This window comes from Hemitrygon akajei, chromosome 6, assembly GCF_048418815.1.
Source record: "Hemitrygon akajei chromosome 6, sHemAka1.3, whole genome shotgun sequence".
In the NCBI taxonomy this organism is placed as follows: Eukaryota; Metazoa; Chordata; class Chondrichthyes; order Myliobatiformes; family Dasyatidae; genus Hemitrygon; species Hemitrygon akajei.
This window is the reverse complement of record NC_133129.1, coordinates 83,976,036-83,991,886: the sequence shown is the minus strand read 5'-3', so window position 1 is coordinate 83,991,886 and position 15,851 is coordinate 83,976,036.

Below are 15,851 nucleotides of genomic sequence, written 5' to 3'. Positions count from 1 at the left end.
GTTTTATGCTTCATTACTGATTTCTAAAAAAAGCTTTGATTTCAACACCAAAGTCGTGTTAATTGGCATGGTTGGCAAGATTTAGAAACATAGAAAATAGGTGCAGGAGTAGGCCATTCGGCCCTTCGAGCCTGCACCACCATTCAGTATGATCATGGCTGATCATCCAACTCAGAACCCTGTACCTGCTTTCTCTCCATTCCCCCGATCCCTTTAGCCGGAAGGGCCATATCTAACTTCCTCTTAGATATAGCCAATGAACCGGCCTCAACTGTTTCCTGTGGCAGAGAATTCCACAGATTCACCACTCTCTGTGTGAAGAAGTTTTTCCTCATCTCGGTCCTAAAAGGCTTCCCCATTATCCTTAAACTGTGATGCCTCGTTCTGGACTTCCCCAACATCGGAAGCAATCTTCCTGCATCTAGCCTGTCCAATCCCTTCAGAATTTTATACGTTTCAATAAGATCCCCCCTCAATCTTCTAAATTCTAGTGAGTATAAGCCTAGTGGATCCAGTCTTTCTTCATATGAAAGTCCTACCATCTCGGAACAATCCCAAACAAATAGAGAATTTTTACTGTCAACAAAAGGAGTAAGAACATTCTTTTATCTTCCAAATTGTCTGAGAAAGTAAGAACTAGTTTCTTTGGCATTCGGTCAGAATCAGGTTTAATATCATTGACATATGTTGTGAAATTTGTTAACTTAGCAGCAGCAGCACAATGCAATACATGATAAATCTAGAAAAACACTGAATTACAGTCAGTTTATATTTTAATAGTTAAATAAGTAGTACAAAAGCAGAAATAAAAAAGTAGTCAGGTAGTGTTCATGGGTTCAATGCCCATTGGGAAATCAGATGGCAGAGGGGAAGGAGCTGTTCCTGAATAATTGAGTGTGTGCCTTCAGGCTTCTGTACCTCCTTCCTCATGGTAACAATGAGAAGAGGCCATGCCCTGGGTGGTGGGATTGTTAATGAGAGATCCCTCCTTTTTGAGGCACCTCTCTTTGAAGATGTCTTGGATACTACAGAGGCTACTGTCCATGGTGGAGCTGTCTAATTTTACAACTCTCTGCAGCTTACTTTGTTCCTGTGCACTAGCCCCCACGCCATACCAGACTGTGATGCAACCAGTTAGAATGTTCTCCACAGTACATCTAGAAATTTGTAAATGTTTTAGTGACATACCAAATCTCATCAGGCTCATAATAAAATGCAGTCACTGTTTTGCCTTCTTTATAGTCGCATCGATTGTCACAGGAGGTTGTGGGGCCAAGTGTTTGGGTATACAGGTGTTTAAGGCAGAGGTTGATAGGATTCTGGTCAGTCAGGGCATGAGGGTTACAGGGAGATCAGCCATAATGAAATGGCAGAGCAGACTCCATGGGTCAAATGGCCTAATTCTGCTCCTATATGGTCTTATGGTTCTAGTTCTGGTTTTTAAGTCATAAAATGGAAATCGGGATTGAGGACTGCTGCATTGTTGTTTAAAAAACATCTGTAAAAAAAGAAACGAATTCTGGTAGAGCCATGTGCAAACTGGTAAAACATTAATTAAAGATGCAAGCTAATAGAGACTAAAAAAAATTCTACATGCTAGTGGAGCATGGGAATTCATTAAATTCAGGTTGCAGAACAACGTTAGAATTTCGACTGCAAACTTAAAATTTTGAGATCGCGGTCAAACTAATAAGAAGTATGAATGAATTAAGATTAAATCAAAACAAAGTTGTGAAACCTTCTGAAAACTCTTACCTGGATAAAACATTTAAACTGGATGAAGTTAATGAAAAAGTCTTGATGAAAAATACCTAAAATGGTAAGTTTATGAAGAGGAAGACATAGAAAATGGCTCTACTGATTTAGAGATACGACTGTGTTTGGGTTGATCAATTGTAAGCAAATGAAAGAGTTAAAGGGATGAGTAAAGTATTTGCTAAAAGAAAGAAACTGCCAACTTGCGATTAACCGCAAAAACAGCAGATAGGACAGCAAAATGTAAAGAACAAGATGGTAATTCAATTGAAGTCACACACACAAAATGCTGGTGGAACTTGTGTTTGTGTGTAGCTTTGGATCTCCAGCATCTGCAGAACCTCTGATGTTTTTAATTCAATTGAAATGTGTTAATCTTAGAAACAATTTGAAAGTGCAATTGCCACTTCAAGGGGAAGGTCCTGCTAGTGATGATACTGCTAGTGTTCTACCCAGGGAATCATCAAACTGTTTCACCATCTGAACTCTGAGGGATTACAGCCTACATCAGAGAGTCTCCTGAGACAGCGACAACATATAAACTCTGAGGAATTACAGGAGAGACATGACGTGGACCCTACACCGGCCCTGAGCAGCTCAAGTCAGGATGGCAGTGATAACACAGTAAGATTGACAGCAATATCACAGCTTGCTCCAATAAAGACCAAGAGCGAGTATTCACACATGACTGAAGATGAAACCATTGTTAATGAATATATTGACAAGCTAGTGGCAGATTATCAACTATTGTTCAACCACTCAACAACCTGCTGAAGATGATCCTGTGACTCTTAATGAAGAACAACAGAAATAATTTTGAACTTTAAAGGTGACATTGTGTACTGCATTTGCATTAAGAAACCCTGATCAAAGATCTGATTCTATACAGTGATGACTCATCAACCATTGAAAATGAATTCAAATGGTTGCTTCTGAACTGAAGTACTGCCTTCAGAAAACATGGCTCATCATATCTCTGTGCAAAAGACAAAACTAAAAGCTTTGATTGAAACCTGTAAATTGGAAGGAGGATGATCAGCTGATATCTATACTGATTTTTGATATGGTTTTGAAGTTGTTCATGATTTTAGAAATTTATAGAGACAAAAAGGGTTTCTAATTGCTGCAAGAATCACCAACTAGTACAAGATCTTATGGATGTCATACAACTTCTGAAAGAGTTTGCTGTGTTAAAATGTAAAAGCCACTCCAAAATGGTACTGGTGTAAACTCTGGAAATGCATTCACAGATAAAATTGAAAGAGAGGCAGCATGGGAAGAAATAAAGTAAATAAAAGAAGTACCAGCAATATATACAGTTAATCTGACAACTGGAATTATAGAAACAAAGTTGAACCCTGTATCAGAGATGAACAAACAAAATTATCTGGCACAACATACACTCCATCGGACACATTCGAGTGCAAAAGATGGTCGACAGATTCTCCTAGTGGTGGGGGAATCTAAAGATCAGGGCATAAATAGAACCTCTGAGTGAAGAACTTTCCCCTCGTGATCCCTTTAACCTTTCCACAGTTTCCAAAGTACCACCAGTTGGGAGTCCCAGTGCCTCTTTCCCCTGACACACAGTCCCGGTGCCTCTTTCTCCTGACACACAGTCCCGGTGCCTCTTTCTCCTGACACACAGTCCTGGTGCCTCTTTCCCCTAACACAGAGTCCCGATGCCTCTATTCCCCTGACATACTGTCCTGATCCCTCTATTCCCATGGCATATAATCTTGGACCCTCTGTTTCCCTGACACACAGCCCCAGTGCCTGTATTTCCCAGTCTCACAGTCCCAGTGCCTCTATTCCTCAGTCACACACAGTCCTGGTGCCTCTGTTTCCCTGATACACAGTCCATTCCTCCTGTTGCCCTGTCACACAGTTCTGGTGCCCTGTATTCCTCTGATACACAGTCCCGAAGCCCTGTCTAGGCTGACACACACACACCCGTGCCTCCCTTGCCATGACAAGACAATCCCGGTCCCTCCGTTCCCCTGCCACACAGCCCCAATACACTGTATACCCCTGACACACAGTCACGATGCCCTGATTGCCCCAATACACAGTCCTGGAGCCTCTATTCCCTTGACACAGAGTCCCTGTGCCCCGTATTCCAATTTCAGATAGACCTGGTGCACAGCATTCCCCTGATACAGTCCTGGTGCCCTGCATTCCCCTTTCACACAGTCCTGCTGCCCTGCATTCCCCTGCAACACTGTCACAGTGCCTTTGTTCCACTGGTACACAGTCCCAGTACCCTGCATATCCCTTTCAAACAACCAATACTGTTTTGCATTTCCCTGACATACAGTCCGGGTGCACAGCATTCCCCTGACACACAGTCGCAGCCTCTCTATTCCACTGACATTCTGTCCCAGTGCCCTGTATACCCCTGACACACAGTCCCAGTCCCTCTATTCCCCTGACACACAGTCCTGGTGTCTCCATTCCCCTGACACACAGTCACAGCCTCTCTATTCCACTGACATTCTGTCCCAGTGCCCTGTATACCCCTGACACACAGTCCCAGTCCCTCTATTCCCCTGACACACAGTCCTGGTGTCTCCATTCCCCTGACACACAGTCGCAGCCTCTCTATTCCCCTGACACACAGTCGCAGCCTCTCTATTCCACTGACATTCTGTCCCAGTGCCCTGTATTCCCCAGACACAAAGTCCTGATGCCTCTATTCCTCTGACACACAGTACTGATGGACACCCTTTCCTTTTTCACACAGTCCCAGTGTCCTGCATTTCCCTTATCCACAGTCCCTGTGCCTTACATTCCCCTGGCACATGGTCCTGATGCCCTGCATTTCCTTCACACACAGTTCCAGTGCCTCTAATCCTATGCCACACAATCCCGATCCCTCTGTTCCTCTGACACACAGTCCCGGGGCACTGCATTCCCCTGACACACTGTCCCAGTGCCTCTATGCCCATGACACACAGTCCCAGTTCCCTGCATTTCCCTTTCACACAGTTCTGGTGTCCTGCATTTCCCTTATCCAAAATCCCAGTGCTCCGTATCCCCCTTTCACATAGTCCTGATCTTTTTGATTTCCCTGACAGTAAGACCCTGACACACAGCCCCAATGCCATGCATTCCCCTTGAACACAGTCCCAGTTCCCTGTATTCCCCTGATACACAGTCCCAGTGCCTTGCATTTCTTGCAACAAATGAGGCGAACCCAAACGCAGGACACAGGCACGGAGATTGAGTTAGGATGCAGACGTGGGCGTGAGCGTTGAACGGCAAGCAGGAGGGAGTGCAGGAAAGCAGGAGGCAGGCAGAACTTATCTTGACACGGAGCGTAGAAAGGAAAGCGGCAGACAAAACTTTTCTTAGCACGGAGAGGCAGAGTTACACAGGTAATCCTCGGTGCTGAAATAAAACTTAGAATACAATGTACTTATCTTGACACGTAGAGACAGAGTTTCACAGGTAAACCTTGGAACTGGAGTTGAACTTAGAAAACTTATCTTGACTTGGAGAGACTGAGTTGCACAGGTAAATCTCGGTACTGGAGTAGAACTGAGAACACACAATCCTAAGGGGCCGGGAAACATTAATTACCACACTGGCAAAACCAACAATCTGGCAACTCGTGGGTGCAAAGCCGGGGTTCTTATACTGCAGGTCTTGATGAAAACCGGGTGTGCCGCCATCAAAGGAAATTAGGAGAAAATGGGGAATTAACGGTCGGGTAATTTCTATTTCAGTGACAGCATTTCTATTTCACACAGTTCTGGTGTCCTGCATTTCTCTTATCCACAATCCCAATGCCTGTATTCCCCTGAGACACGATCCCAGTGCGCTGCATTCTGCTGTTGCATGTTCCCAATGCCTTGCATTTCCTTCACACACAGTCCCGGTGTCTCTATTCCCCTGACACACAGTCGCAATCTCCCTATTCTGCTGACACACTATCGCAGTGCCCTGTATACCCCTGACACACAATCCTGGTCCCTCTGTTACCCTGACACACAGTCCCTGTGCCTCTATTGCCCAGTCACACAGAGCCCCAGTGCCTCTGTTCCAATGGCACACAGACCCAGTATCTCTATTCCACTTACCCTTAGTGCCAGTGCCCTGCACTCTCCCCTCCCCCCCCCCCCCCCACACACACACACAGAGTCCTGGTCCCTTTGATTTCCCTGACACATAGCCCCAATGCCATGCATTCCCCTGGCACTCAGTCCCAGTTCTGTGTATTCCTCTGACACACAGTCCCAATGCCATGTATACTGCTGAAACACAGTCCTGGTCCCTCTGTTCCCCTGACTCACAGTTCCTGTGCCTCTATTTCCCAGTAACACAGAGTCCAGGTGCCTCTGTTCCCCTGATACACAGTCCTGGTTCACAGCATTGCACTGACACACAGTTTCAGTGCCTCTGTTCCCATGTCACACAGTCCCAGTGCCTCCATTTCCCAGTCTCACACAGTCCTGTTTCCATTCCCCTGACACACCATCCCAGAGCCTCTATTCCCCTGACACACAGTTCCAATGCCTCTATTCTTCTGATACTGTCCCAGTGTCTCTATTCCCGACACACAGTTCCAGTGCCTCTATTCCCCTGACACACAGTTCTAATGCCTCTATTCCTGATACTGTCCCAGTGTCTCTATTCCCAACACACAGTTCCAGTGCCTCTATTCCCCTGATACTGCCCCAGTGCCTCTATTCCCCTGATGTAAATCCACACTGCTTTTATTCCCCTGACACACAGTCCCAGTGCCCTGCATTCCCCTGTCACATGGTCCTGATGCCCTGCATTTCCTTCACACACAGTCCCTCTGTTCCTATGATACTCAGTCCAGGTGCCTCCATTCCCGACACACAGTCCTGCTGTCTCTATTACCCTGACACACAGTCCTGGTCCTTCAGCTCCCCTGACACACAGTTGCAGTGCCCTGCGTTCCTGACACTCTGTCCCAGAGCCCTGTATTTCCCTGACAGACAGTTCTGGTGCCTCTATTCCCCTGACACACAGTCCCAGAGCCCTACATTTCCCTTTGGCCCAATGCACAGCATTGTCAGCTGAAGGGCCTGTATTGTGCTGTGGATCTTCTAAGGTTCTATGTTTCTATGTATCACACAGTCTTGGTGTCCTGCATTTCCCTTATACACAGTCCCGGGGCCCTGCATTCCCCTGACACACAGTCCCAATGCCCTGTATTTCCCTGGCACATAGTGCCGTTACCTCTATTCTGCTGATATACAGTTTTGATGCCCTGCATTCCCCTGACAGTGTCCCAAGGCCCTGTATTGTCCTGACACACAGTCCTGGTGCCCTCTATTCCCCTGCACACAGTCTCATTGCCTTTGTTCCACTGACTCACAGTTCAGATGCCCTGTATTCCCCACGCACACAGTCTCAGTGCCTCTATTCCCCTGATACACAGACCCGGTTCTTCTGTTCCTCAGAAACACAGTCCCAGTCCCTGCATTCCTCTTTCACACAGTCCTGATGACTTGCATTTCCCTTACACACAGTCCCAGTCCTGGTCTTCCCGATACAGTCCCATTTCTCTGCATTCCCCTTTCACGCTGTCTTGGTGCCTTGCATTTCCCTGACTCACAGTTGCTTATGTTCTGCTCTCACAGTCCCTGTACCCCTATTCCCTGGCTTGGGAGGCTGCAAGGTGTAAGCCACCGGGTTTACTTTCCTCAGGCTTTGACAGGTCCAATGAAGTTGGGTGCCAATTTTCTAGAGGCAGATCATGAGTGGACAGCCATACCTGCTGCTCAGGCTGTAAAGCAGGTCCCTGTCTTCTCCTTCAGTTCACCTTGTCTCCACCTTCCATGAAGAGGCTAGCAAAATCTCTTGCCCTAATCTATTTTTCTTGCAGCATTGGATGAGATCTTCAGCTGTAGTGACCCCAACTTGGTCTCATGTTCCGGAAAGAGGCAGAGGACAACCAAACTGGCACTTGAACAGTGACATTCTGACACCGAGGTGTTGTGGGCAACCTCTGGCCACAAATGTTCACACCACTCATCAGGTCTTTGAGGTCAGGCATCTTAGGGTCCATTTTAAATCTTAGTTGGTCCACTCCATCTGGCCATTGGACTGTGGGTTGAACCCAGAGAACACGCTCCAGAAATGTGACACAAATTGTAGAACACAATCTGAAACAGTCCACTGGGAAGACCTGGTCCTGGACAAATTTGGCTACCTCTGCCACAGATGGTAACTTGTTGAAGGCAATGGAGCTGCAGGCCTTTGAAAATTGATCCGCAGCTACCATGATGATGGTCCTCCCCCAGAACATGGAAGACCCGTGAAAGTGGAAGTCCATGGAGGTGTTTGCCCATGGTCTGACCAGAACAGGTGAGGGATGGAGGAGCCCTTGAGTTTGGTATGGGGTCCTTGTTCCACACACACACTTCAGATATCAGCATGTATTGTCAAATGTCATTTGCCATTCTGGGCCACCAGAACCCTCAAGGAACTTGAGGACCCTGGTAATCCCTGGGTGAGTGGTTATTCTCGATGAATGTCTCGACTGGAATACCTGTGACCTAACGGAGCTTGGGTCAAAGTCCACCCGGAGGATCATCCTCAGAAGACTCCCCTTGTGTCTCAGCCTTGTGAACCAACTTATCAATCCCACAAAGGATTGGTGCTAACACCTCTACTTGGGGCAAAATGGTGGCAAGTTGCTCCTCTCCTTAGGGTTTGAACTGACGAGACAAGGTGTCTGGTGTTTGTGTCTTTGACCCCAGTCAATAGGTCAGGACAAAGTTAAAATAGTTGAAGAGACCACCTGGCCTGCCTGGAATTCAGTCTCTTGGCCTCCTGAATATAAGCCAGGTTCTTGTGGTCTGTCCAGACAATTAAAGGGTTTTTGGCGCCCCCTCTCCATTCAAGCCAGTGACACCATTCTCGGATTCCCAATATCTTAGTTTCTCTCTGCCAGGGCCAGCTAGCTGGAGAAAAAAGTACACAGATGGAGTTTACTGTCTGAAGGTGATTGTTGAGACAACACTGCACCCATTCGGATGTCAGAGACGTCCACCTCTACAATGGTCCAGGTTAGATGGAAACAGGAGGGGAGCCAAAGTAAGCTACTGTTTAAATTCTGCAAAAGCAGCCTCCACTTCAGTAGTCCAGACAAAGGGGCCTGAGGGTCTCTTAGTTAGAGCCGTCAGTGGAGCTAACACTGAACTGAAGTTCCTGATCAACTTCTGGTAAAAGTTAGCAAACCCCAGGAATTGTTGGACTTGTTTGACACTGGATGGTTGTGGCCAGCCTCTGACTGCCTGGGTCTTCATGGGCCCATCTTGAGACGGAAGTTGGAGGTGAAAACCAAAATTGAAAAGGTTGTCATGTGAAATTCAGACTATCCCAACTTTACACGTCCATTATCTTTACAATGTCCATGACGTGAGCGATGTGCACCACAATGGGCTTCAAGAAGATTAGGATGTCATCCAAATAAACAAAGGCATACTTATGGAGAGAATCCCAGAGCACGTCATTTATAAAGGGCTGAAAAACTGCTGGAGTGTTCTCAAGGCCGAAGGGCATAACCAGGTATTTGTAGTGCCCTGTTGTATTGAATGCAGTCATCCACTCATCGCCTTCCCTTATACAGACCAGACTGTATGCACTCCATAGGTCTAGTTCTGAATACTCTTGCCCCTTGCAGGATCGCAAAGGCGGTATTCATGAATGGAAAGGGTTGGGGAGGGGGTAACGGTTAACCATTTATGAGATTTAATCCTCTAATCAATACATGGCTGCAGGCTCCCATCCTTCTTTTGTACAAAGAAGCCTGTGCTGGCTGGTGAGGAGGAAGGCTGAATGAATCCCATAGCAAAAGCTTCCTTGATATAGTCTTCCATTGCCCTGGTCTTTGAACCTGAGAGTGCGTATGATCAAACATATGGAGGACAGGTACCAGGCAGCAGATCTATAGCACAGTCATAGGATCTGTGTGCTAGAAGAGTTGAGGCTTCCCTCGCTGAAGATCTCTTCTAATTCCTTGTACATGGAAGATACATCGACCTGCCTGAACCCCCCTTCAAAGACGACTCCCGAGGCTCTTCTCCCTCAGCTCACTAGACTCCATCATATCCTCAGAAATGGTAATGAGGTGTTACAGATACTCCTTGTGCCCCCAGGAACAGGCTACAAAGATCTGCATTTGGAAATCTTTCATTTAGACAGGATCTGGCAGCTGGATCCCTTAGGCTTCAGGTTACCTCGCATTGAAGTCTGGTTGTTGATCTCAGGAGAGTCTGGGGATCAGAACAACACGGTGCAAACATACCCTTTTACAATAACTAGACCAAGCATTGATTCTCCCCTCCTCCAGTCCATGGATGAGTTATGCTGGAACAGCCAAGGGTACCTGAGGATCAGAGGTATGAGTGTTAAGTCAATGATGTAGAAACTAATGTCTTCCACATGATCCCCTATCCTCATCTGCAAATCCACAGTCTATTACCTGGATCTGCCCAGAACCTAGTGTGTGACTGTCCAAGACAGCTGCAAGCATGAACTGGCTCAACTCTCCTATGTTGAGCTGACAGGAAGCTCCTAAGAGCAGAAAATTACCCAGTGCCCCAGAGTCCACAAAAGCCTTCACCTGCCTCAGGTTCTTGCCCCAGGTGAACTCCGCCTTCAGCACCAAACCAGAATCTATCGGATTGGGCATAGTAGCTGCTGCTGTCATAATCCTCCTGATACTGGACGGTCTCAGTGGTTCTCCAGACGGCTACAGCTTTGGATGTTTGGCCTGGAGGTGATTTGCTTCCCTGCAGCAATAGCAGCAGCGTTGATTCCAAAGCCAGGGCTTCTCATCAATGGTCAGCCTCAAGTAACCGATCTGCATGGGCTCGACAGAGTCTCAAGCAGGAGACAGGCTGGTCCTGGTCCGAGGTCAGGGTGGGTGGGAGGTGGGTAGAACCGCAATGTTTTGAGGCTGGTCTCGGACTAGCCCTCTTTGGCCTCATAATGTAGTCCCTCTTATACTCTGCCAGACCGTGGTCAAGATGGATGAGCTGGTCGATGATGATCCCTGTTGACTCTCCCAAGGTGAAGACATCCTTTAGTTCATCCTGGAGTTCATGGTAGTAGAGTGGCCAAGGCTTTCCCATTCCAACCACTCTCTTGTGTCTAAGTTTGGAACCTAATGGCTGCTGACCAACTTTCCTGATGCAGCTTCATCAGAATGCCTGAGGCTCTGTTTGCACCAAAGGGATGATAAAAGACCTTTCTCGTGGTGGCCACGAATTCCTCCAAATCCATGCAAATCTCCAGTCTTCATTTCCTAAATGCGGTGGTCCTGGCGAGGGCTCTCCCGGTCAGGAGAAAGATCATAAAGGTCACTTTTCAGTGCTCCAAAAGGAACCCAAATGTTGGATTTTGAACACCGATGAGCATTGAATGATGAAGATACGGCAAGAACCCAGGTCTCCGTTGAATCTCTCCAGGGTCAGAAGATCCACTGGCTCCAAAGAGGCAGCAACAGCCTTACCTGAGTGATTTTGACATCCTCCTTGAGAAAGTTGACTTGGAGGTTGTGTAGCTCCAGGCTCTGTCTAGAAATCTCTCTGTGGCTCGTCAGGGCAGCTGAGAGACTCTGAAGCTCCATTGGATCCATGTTGGCTCATCATACTATGACGAGGGACCTTGACGAGGGTGGTTTGGACCCAAATGCTGGAGTATCTGAGGTTGGAATTGAGACACAGTATCAAGCTGGAATGAGAGCTGAACACAAACAAAACACTAGATGATATCGCTAGTTTGGTTTATGATTCAGCACCGGACCTCAGTTCAAGTGCTCCTTAAATACCTAAACTCCAGAAACATGTTTGCCAATTAGCAGAATGGTCTTGAACCATTAAAGTGGCCACGCCAGCTACCCCTGCTCTGGAGAGTTGGAGCGTCTAAAGCCCGGACGCCAGTGTGGTTGGGAGCATCTTGTAACACTTTAGAATTACTTAAATATACATAAAGACTTGGCCTCCACAGCTGCCTGTGGCAAAGAATTCCACTCTCTGGCTAACGAAATTCTTCCTCATCTCTGCTCTTAAAGGACACCCCTCTGTTCTGAGACTGTGTCTTCTGGTCATAGACACTCCCACCATAGGAAACATCCTCTCCACATGCACTCCATCAAGGCCTTTCACCATTCAATCGGTTTCAATGAGGTGACCCCTCATTCTTCTGAATTCTAGTAAATACAGGCCCAGCACCATCAAAGGCTCTTCATATAACAAGCCATTCAATCCTGGAATCATATTTGTGAACCTCCTTTGAATCCTGTCCAGATTCAGCACTTCCTTTCTAAGATAAGGGGCCCAAAACTGCTCACAATATTCCAAGTGAACCCTCACCTGTGCTTTATAAAGTCTCAACATTTTATCCTTACTTTTATATTCTAGTCCTCTTGAAATGAATGCGTACATCGTATTTGCCTTCCTCACAAAGACTCAACCTGCACATTAATACCACTTAATAAGCTGGTAAGGAAGGTGGGCTCTGTCATGGGCAAAGTACTGGAGAGTTTAACATCGGTAGCTGAGCGAAGGGCGCTGAGTAGGCTACGGTCAATTATGGATAACTCTGAACATCCTCTACATAGCACCATCCAGAGACAGAGAAGCAGTTTCAGTGACAGGTTACTATCGATGCAATGCTCCTCAGACAGGATGAAGAGGTCAATACTCCCCAATGCCATTAGGCTTTACAATTCTACCTCCAGGACTTAAGAACTTTTTAAAAGCTATTAATGCTTTTTGAGACGGTGATTTAGATGCATATCATATTTTTTTTTTACTGAGTTAAGTATTGTATGTAATTAGTTTTGCTACAGCAAGTGTATGGGACATTGGAAAAAAAGTTGAATTTCCCCATGGGGATGAATAAAGTATCTATCTATCTATCTATCTATCTATCTATCTATCTATCTATTAACCTTTAGAGAATCATGCACAAGGACTCCCAAATCCCTCTGCACTTCAGTTTTTTGTATTTTCTCTCCATTTAGAAAATAGTAAATCTTCTCATTTCTTCTACCAAAGTGCTTAACCATACACTTCCCAACACTGTATTCCATCTGCCATGTCTTTGCCCATTCTCCTATTCTAAGTCCTTCTGTAGCCTCTCTACTTCCTCAAAAACTACCTACCTCTCCACCTAGCTTCATATTGTCTGCAAATTTTGCAATAATGCCATCAATTCTATCATTCAAATTATCAACGTATAACGTAAAAAGCATCAGTCCTAACACAGACCCCTGTGGAACACCACTAGTTACTGGCAACCAACCAGAAAAGAGAGCCTCCTTTGCCTCCTGCCAATCAGCTACTTTAACCATGCTAGAATTTTTCTCGTAATAACATGGGCTCATAGCTTGTTAAGCAGTCATGTGTGGTACCTTGTCAAAGGCCTTTGAAAATCCAAGGACGCAACATCAACCAATTCTCCTTTGTCTATCCTGCTTATTATTTCTTCAAAGAATTTCAACAGATTTGTCAGCAAAATTTTCCCTTTAGGAAACCATGCTGACCACAGCCTACTTTATCATGTGCCTCATCCTTAATCATTGACTCCAATATTTTCCCATCAACTGAGGTAAGACTACCAGGCCTATAGTTTCCTTTCTTCTGCCTCTCTCCCTTCTTGGAGAGTGGAGAGACATTTGCAATTTTCCATTCCTCTGGAACCATTTCTAGGGATTCTTGAAAGACCATGATGACCCTACGATCTCTTCAGCCACATATTTCAGAACCCTAAGGTGAACTCCATCTCATCCAGCTGACTCATCTACCTTCAGACCTTCCAGTTTCCCAAGAACCTTCTCTCTAGTAATGGTAACTTCACACACTTCATGACTCCGATACCCGGAACATCCACCATACTGTTAATGTCTTCCACTGTGAAGACTGACGCAAAATATTTATCCAGTTTGTTCACAATTTGCTTGTCCCAATTGCAACCTCTCCAGCATTGTTTTCCAGTGGTCCAACAGCCACTCTCACTTCTCTTTTACACTTTATGGATCTGAAGAAACTTTTGATATCCTCTTTAATATTATTGAATAGCTTACTTTTGTATACCATTTTTACCTTCTTAATGGCTTTTTAGTTGCCTTCTGTTGGTTTGTAAAAGTTTCCCAATCCTCTTTCATTCCTGGAATCATTCTCATGAATCTTCTTTGAACCTTCTCCAGTGTTGGTATATCCTTTCTAAAATAAGGAGCCCAAAACTGCACACAATACTCCAAGTGTCATTTCATGAGTGCCTTATAGAGCCTCAACATCAGATCCTTGGTCCTATATTCTATATCTCTAGAAATAAATGCCAACATTATATTCGCCTTCTTCACCACCGACTCAACCTGGAAGTTAACCTTTAAGGTACCCTGCACAAGGACTCCCAAGTCACTTTGCATCTCTACATTTTGAATTCTCTCCCCATCTAAATAATAGCCTACCTGTTTATTTCTTCCACCAAAGTGCATGACCATACACTTTCCAACATTGTATTTCATTTGCCTCTTCTTTGCCCATTCCCCTAAACTATCTAAGTCTCTCTGCAGGCTCTTTGTTTCCTCAACACTACCCGCTCCTCCGCCTATCTTTGTATCATCAGCAAATATAGACACACATCCATTGATTCCATAGTCCAAATCATTGACATACATTGTAAAAAGTAGCAGTCACAACACTAATCCCTGTGGAATTCCACTGGTAAATGGCAGCCAGCCAAAATAGGATCCCTTTATTCCAACTCTCTGCTTCCTGCACATTAGCCACTGCTCCACCCATGTCAGTGACACCCCTGTAATTCCATGGGCTCTTAGCTTGCTCAGCAGTCTCATGTGTGGTACCTTGTCAAAGGCCTTCTGAAAATACAAGTACACCACTTCTACTGCATCTCCTTGGTCTACCCTGCTTGTAATTTCCCCAAAAATTTGCAGTCAGTTTTTTGACATGATTTTCCTTTCAAGAAACCCTGCTGGCTTTGGCCTATCTTGTCATGTGCCTCCAGGTATTCCGTAATCTTATCCCTAACAATTGATTCCAACAACCTCCCAACCACTGATGTCAGGCTAACAGATCTATAGTTTCCTTTCTGCTGCCTCCCACCCTTTTTAAATAGCAGAGTAACATTTGCAATTTTCCAGTCATCCAGTACAATGCCAGAATCTATCGATTCTTGAAAGGTCATCGTTAATGCCTCCACAATCTCTCCAGCTACTTCCTTCAGAACCCGAGGGTGCATTCCATCAGGTCCAGGAGATTTAGCCACCTTCAGACCATTAAGCTTCCTGAGCACCCTCTCAGTCGTAATTTTCACTGCACATACTTCACTTCCCTGACTCTCTTGAATGTCCAGTATACTGCGGTTGTCTTCCACTGTAAAGACTGATGCAAAATATGCATTCAGTTCCTCTGCTATCTCTGCGTCTCTCATTACAATATCTCCAGCGACATTTTCTATTGGTCCTATATCTACCCTCAACTCTCTTTTACCCTTTATATACTTATAAAAGCTTTTAGTATCTTATTTGATATTAGTCAACAGCTTCTTTTCATAATTCATCTTTTCCTTCCTAATGACCTTCTTAGTTTCCTTCTGCAAATTTTTAAAAGCTTCCCAGTCCTCTATCTTGCCACTAGCTTTGCCTTCACTGTATGCCCTCTCTTTTGCTTTTACTTTGGCTCTGACTTCACCCGTCAGCCACGGTAGTGTCTTTCTTCCATTTGAAAATTTCTTCTTATTTGGAATATATCTGTCTTGCACTTCCCTCATTTCTCACTGAAATCCCAGCCATTGCTGCTCTGCTGTTCTTCCTGTTAGTGTCCTTTTCCAGTCAACCTTGGCCAGTTCCCCTCTCACACCATTGTAATTTCCTTTATTCCACTGAAATACCAACACATTGGAATTTAGTTTCTCCTCAAATTTCAAAGTTAACTCAATCATTTTGTGTTCACTGTTCTCTAAGGGTTGTTAACCATAGGCTGTGTTATTACCTCCGGATCAATGCACAAAACCTAATCCAGCACAGCCAATCCCCTAGTTTAAGAACAACAAGCTGTTCTAAAGAGCCATCCCTTAGACATTCT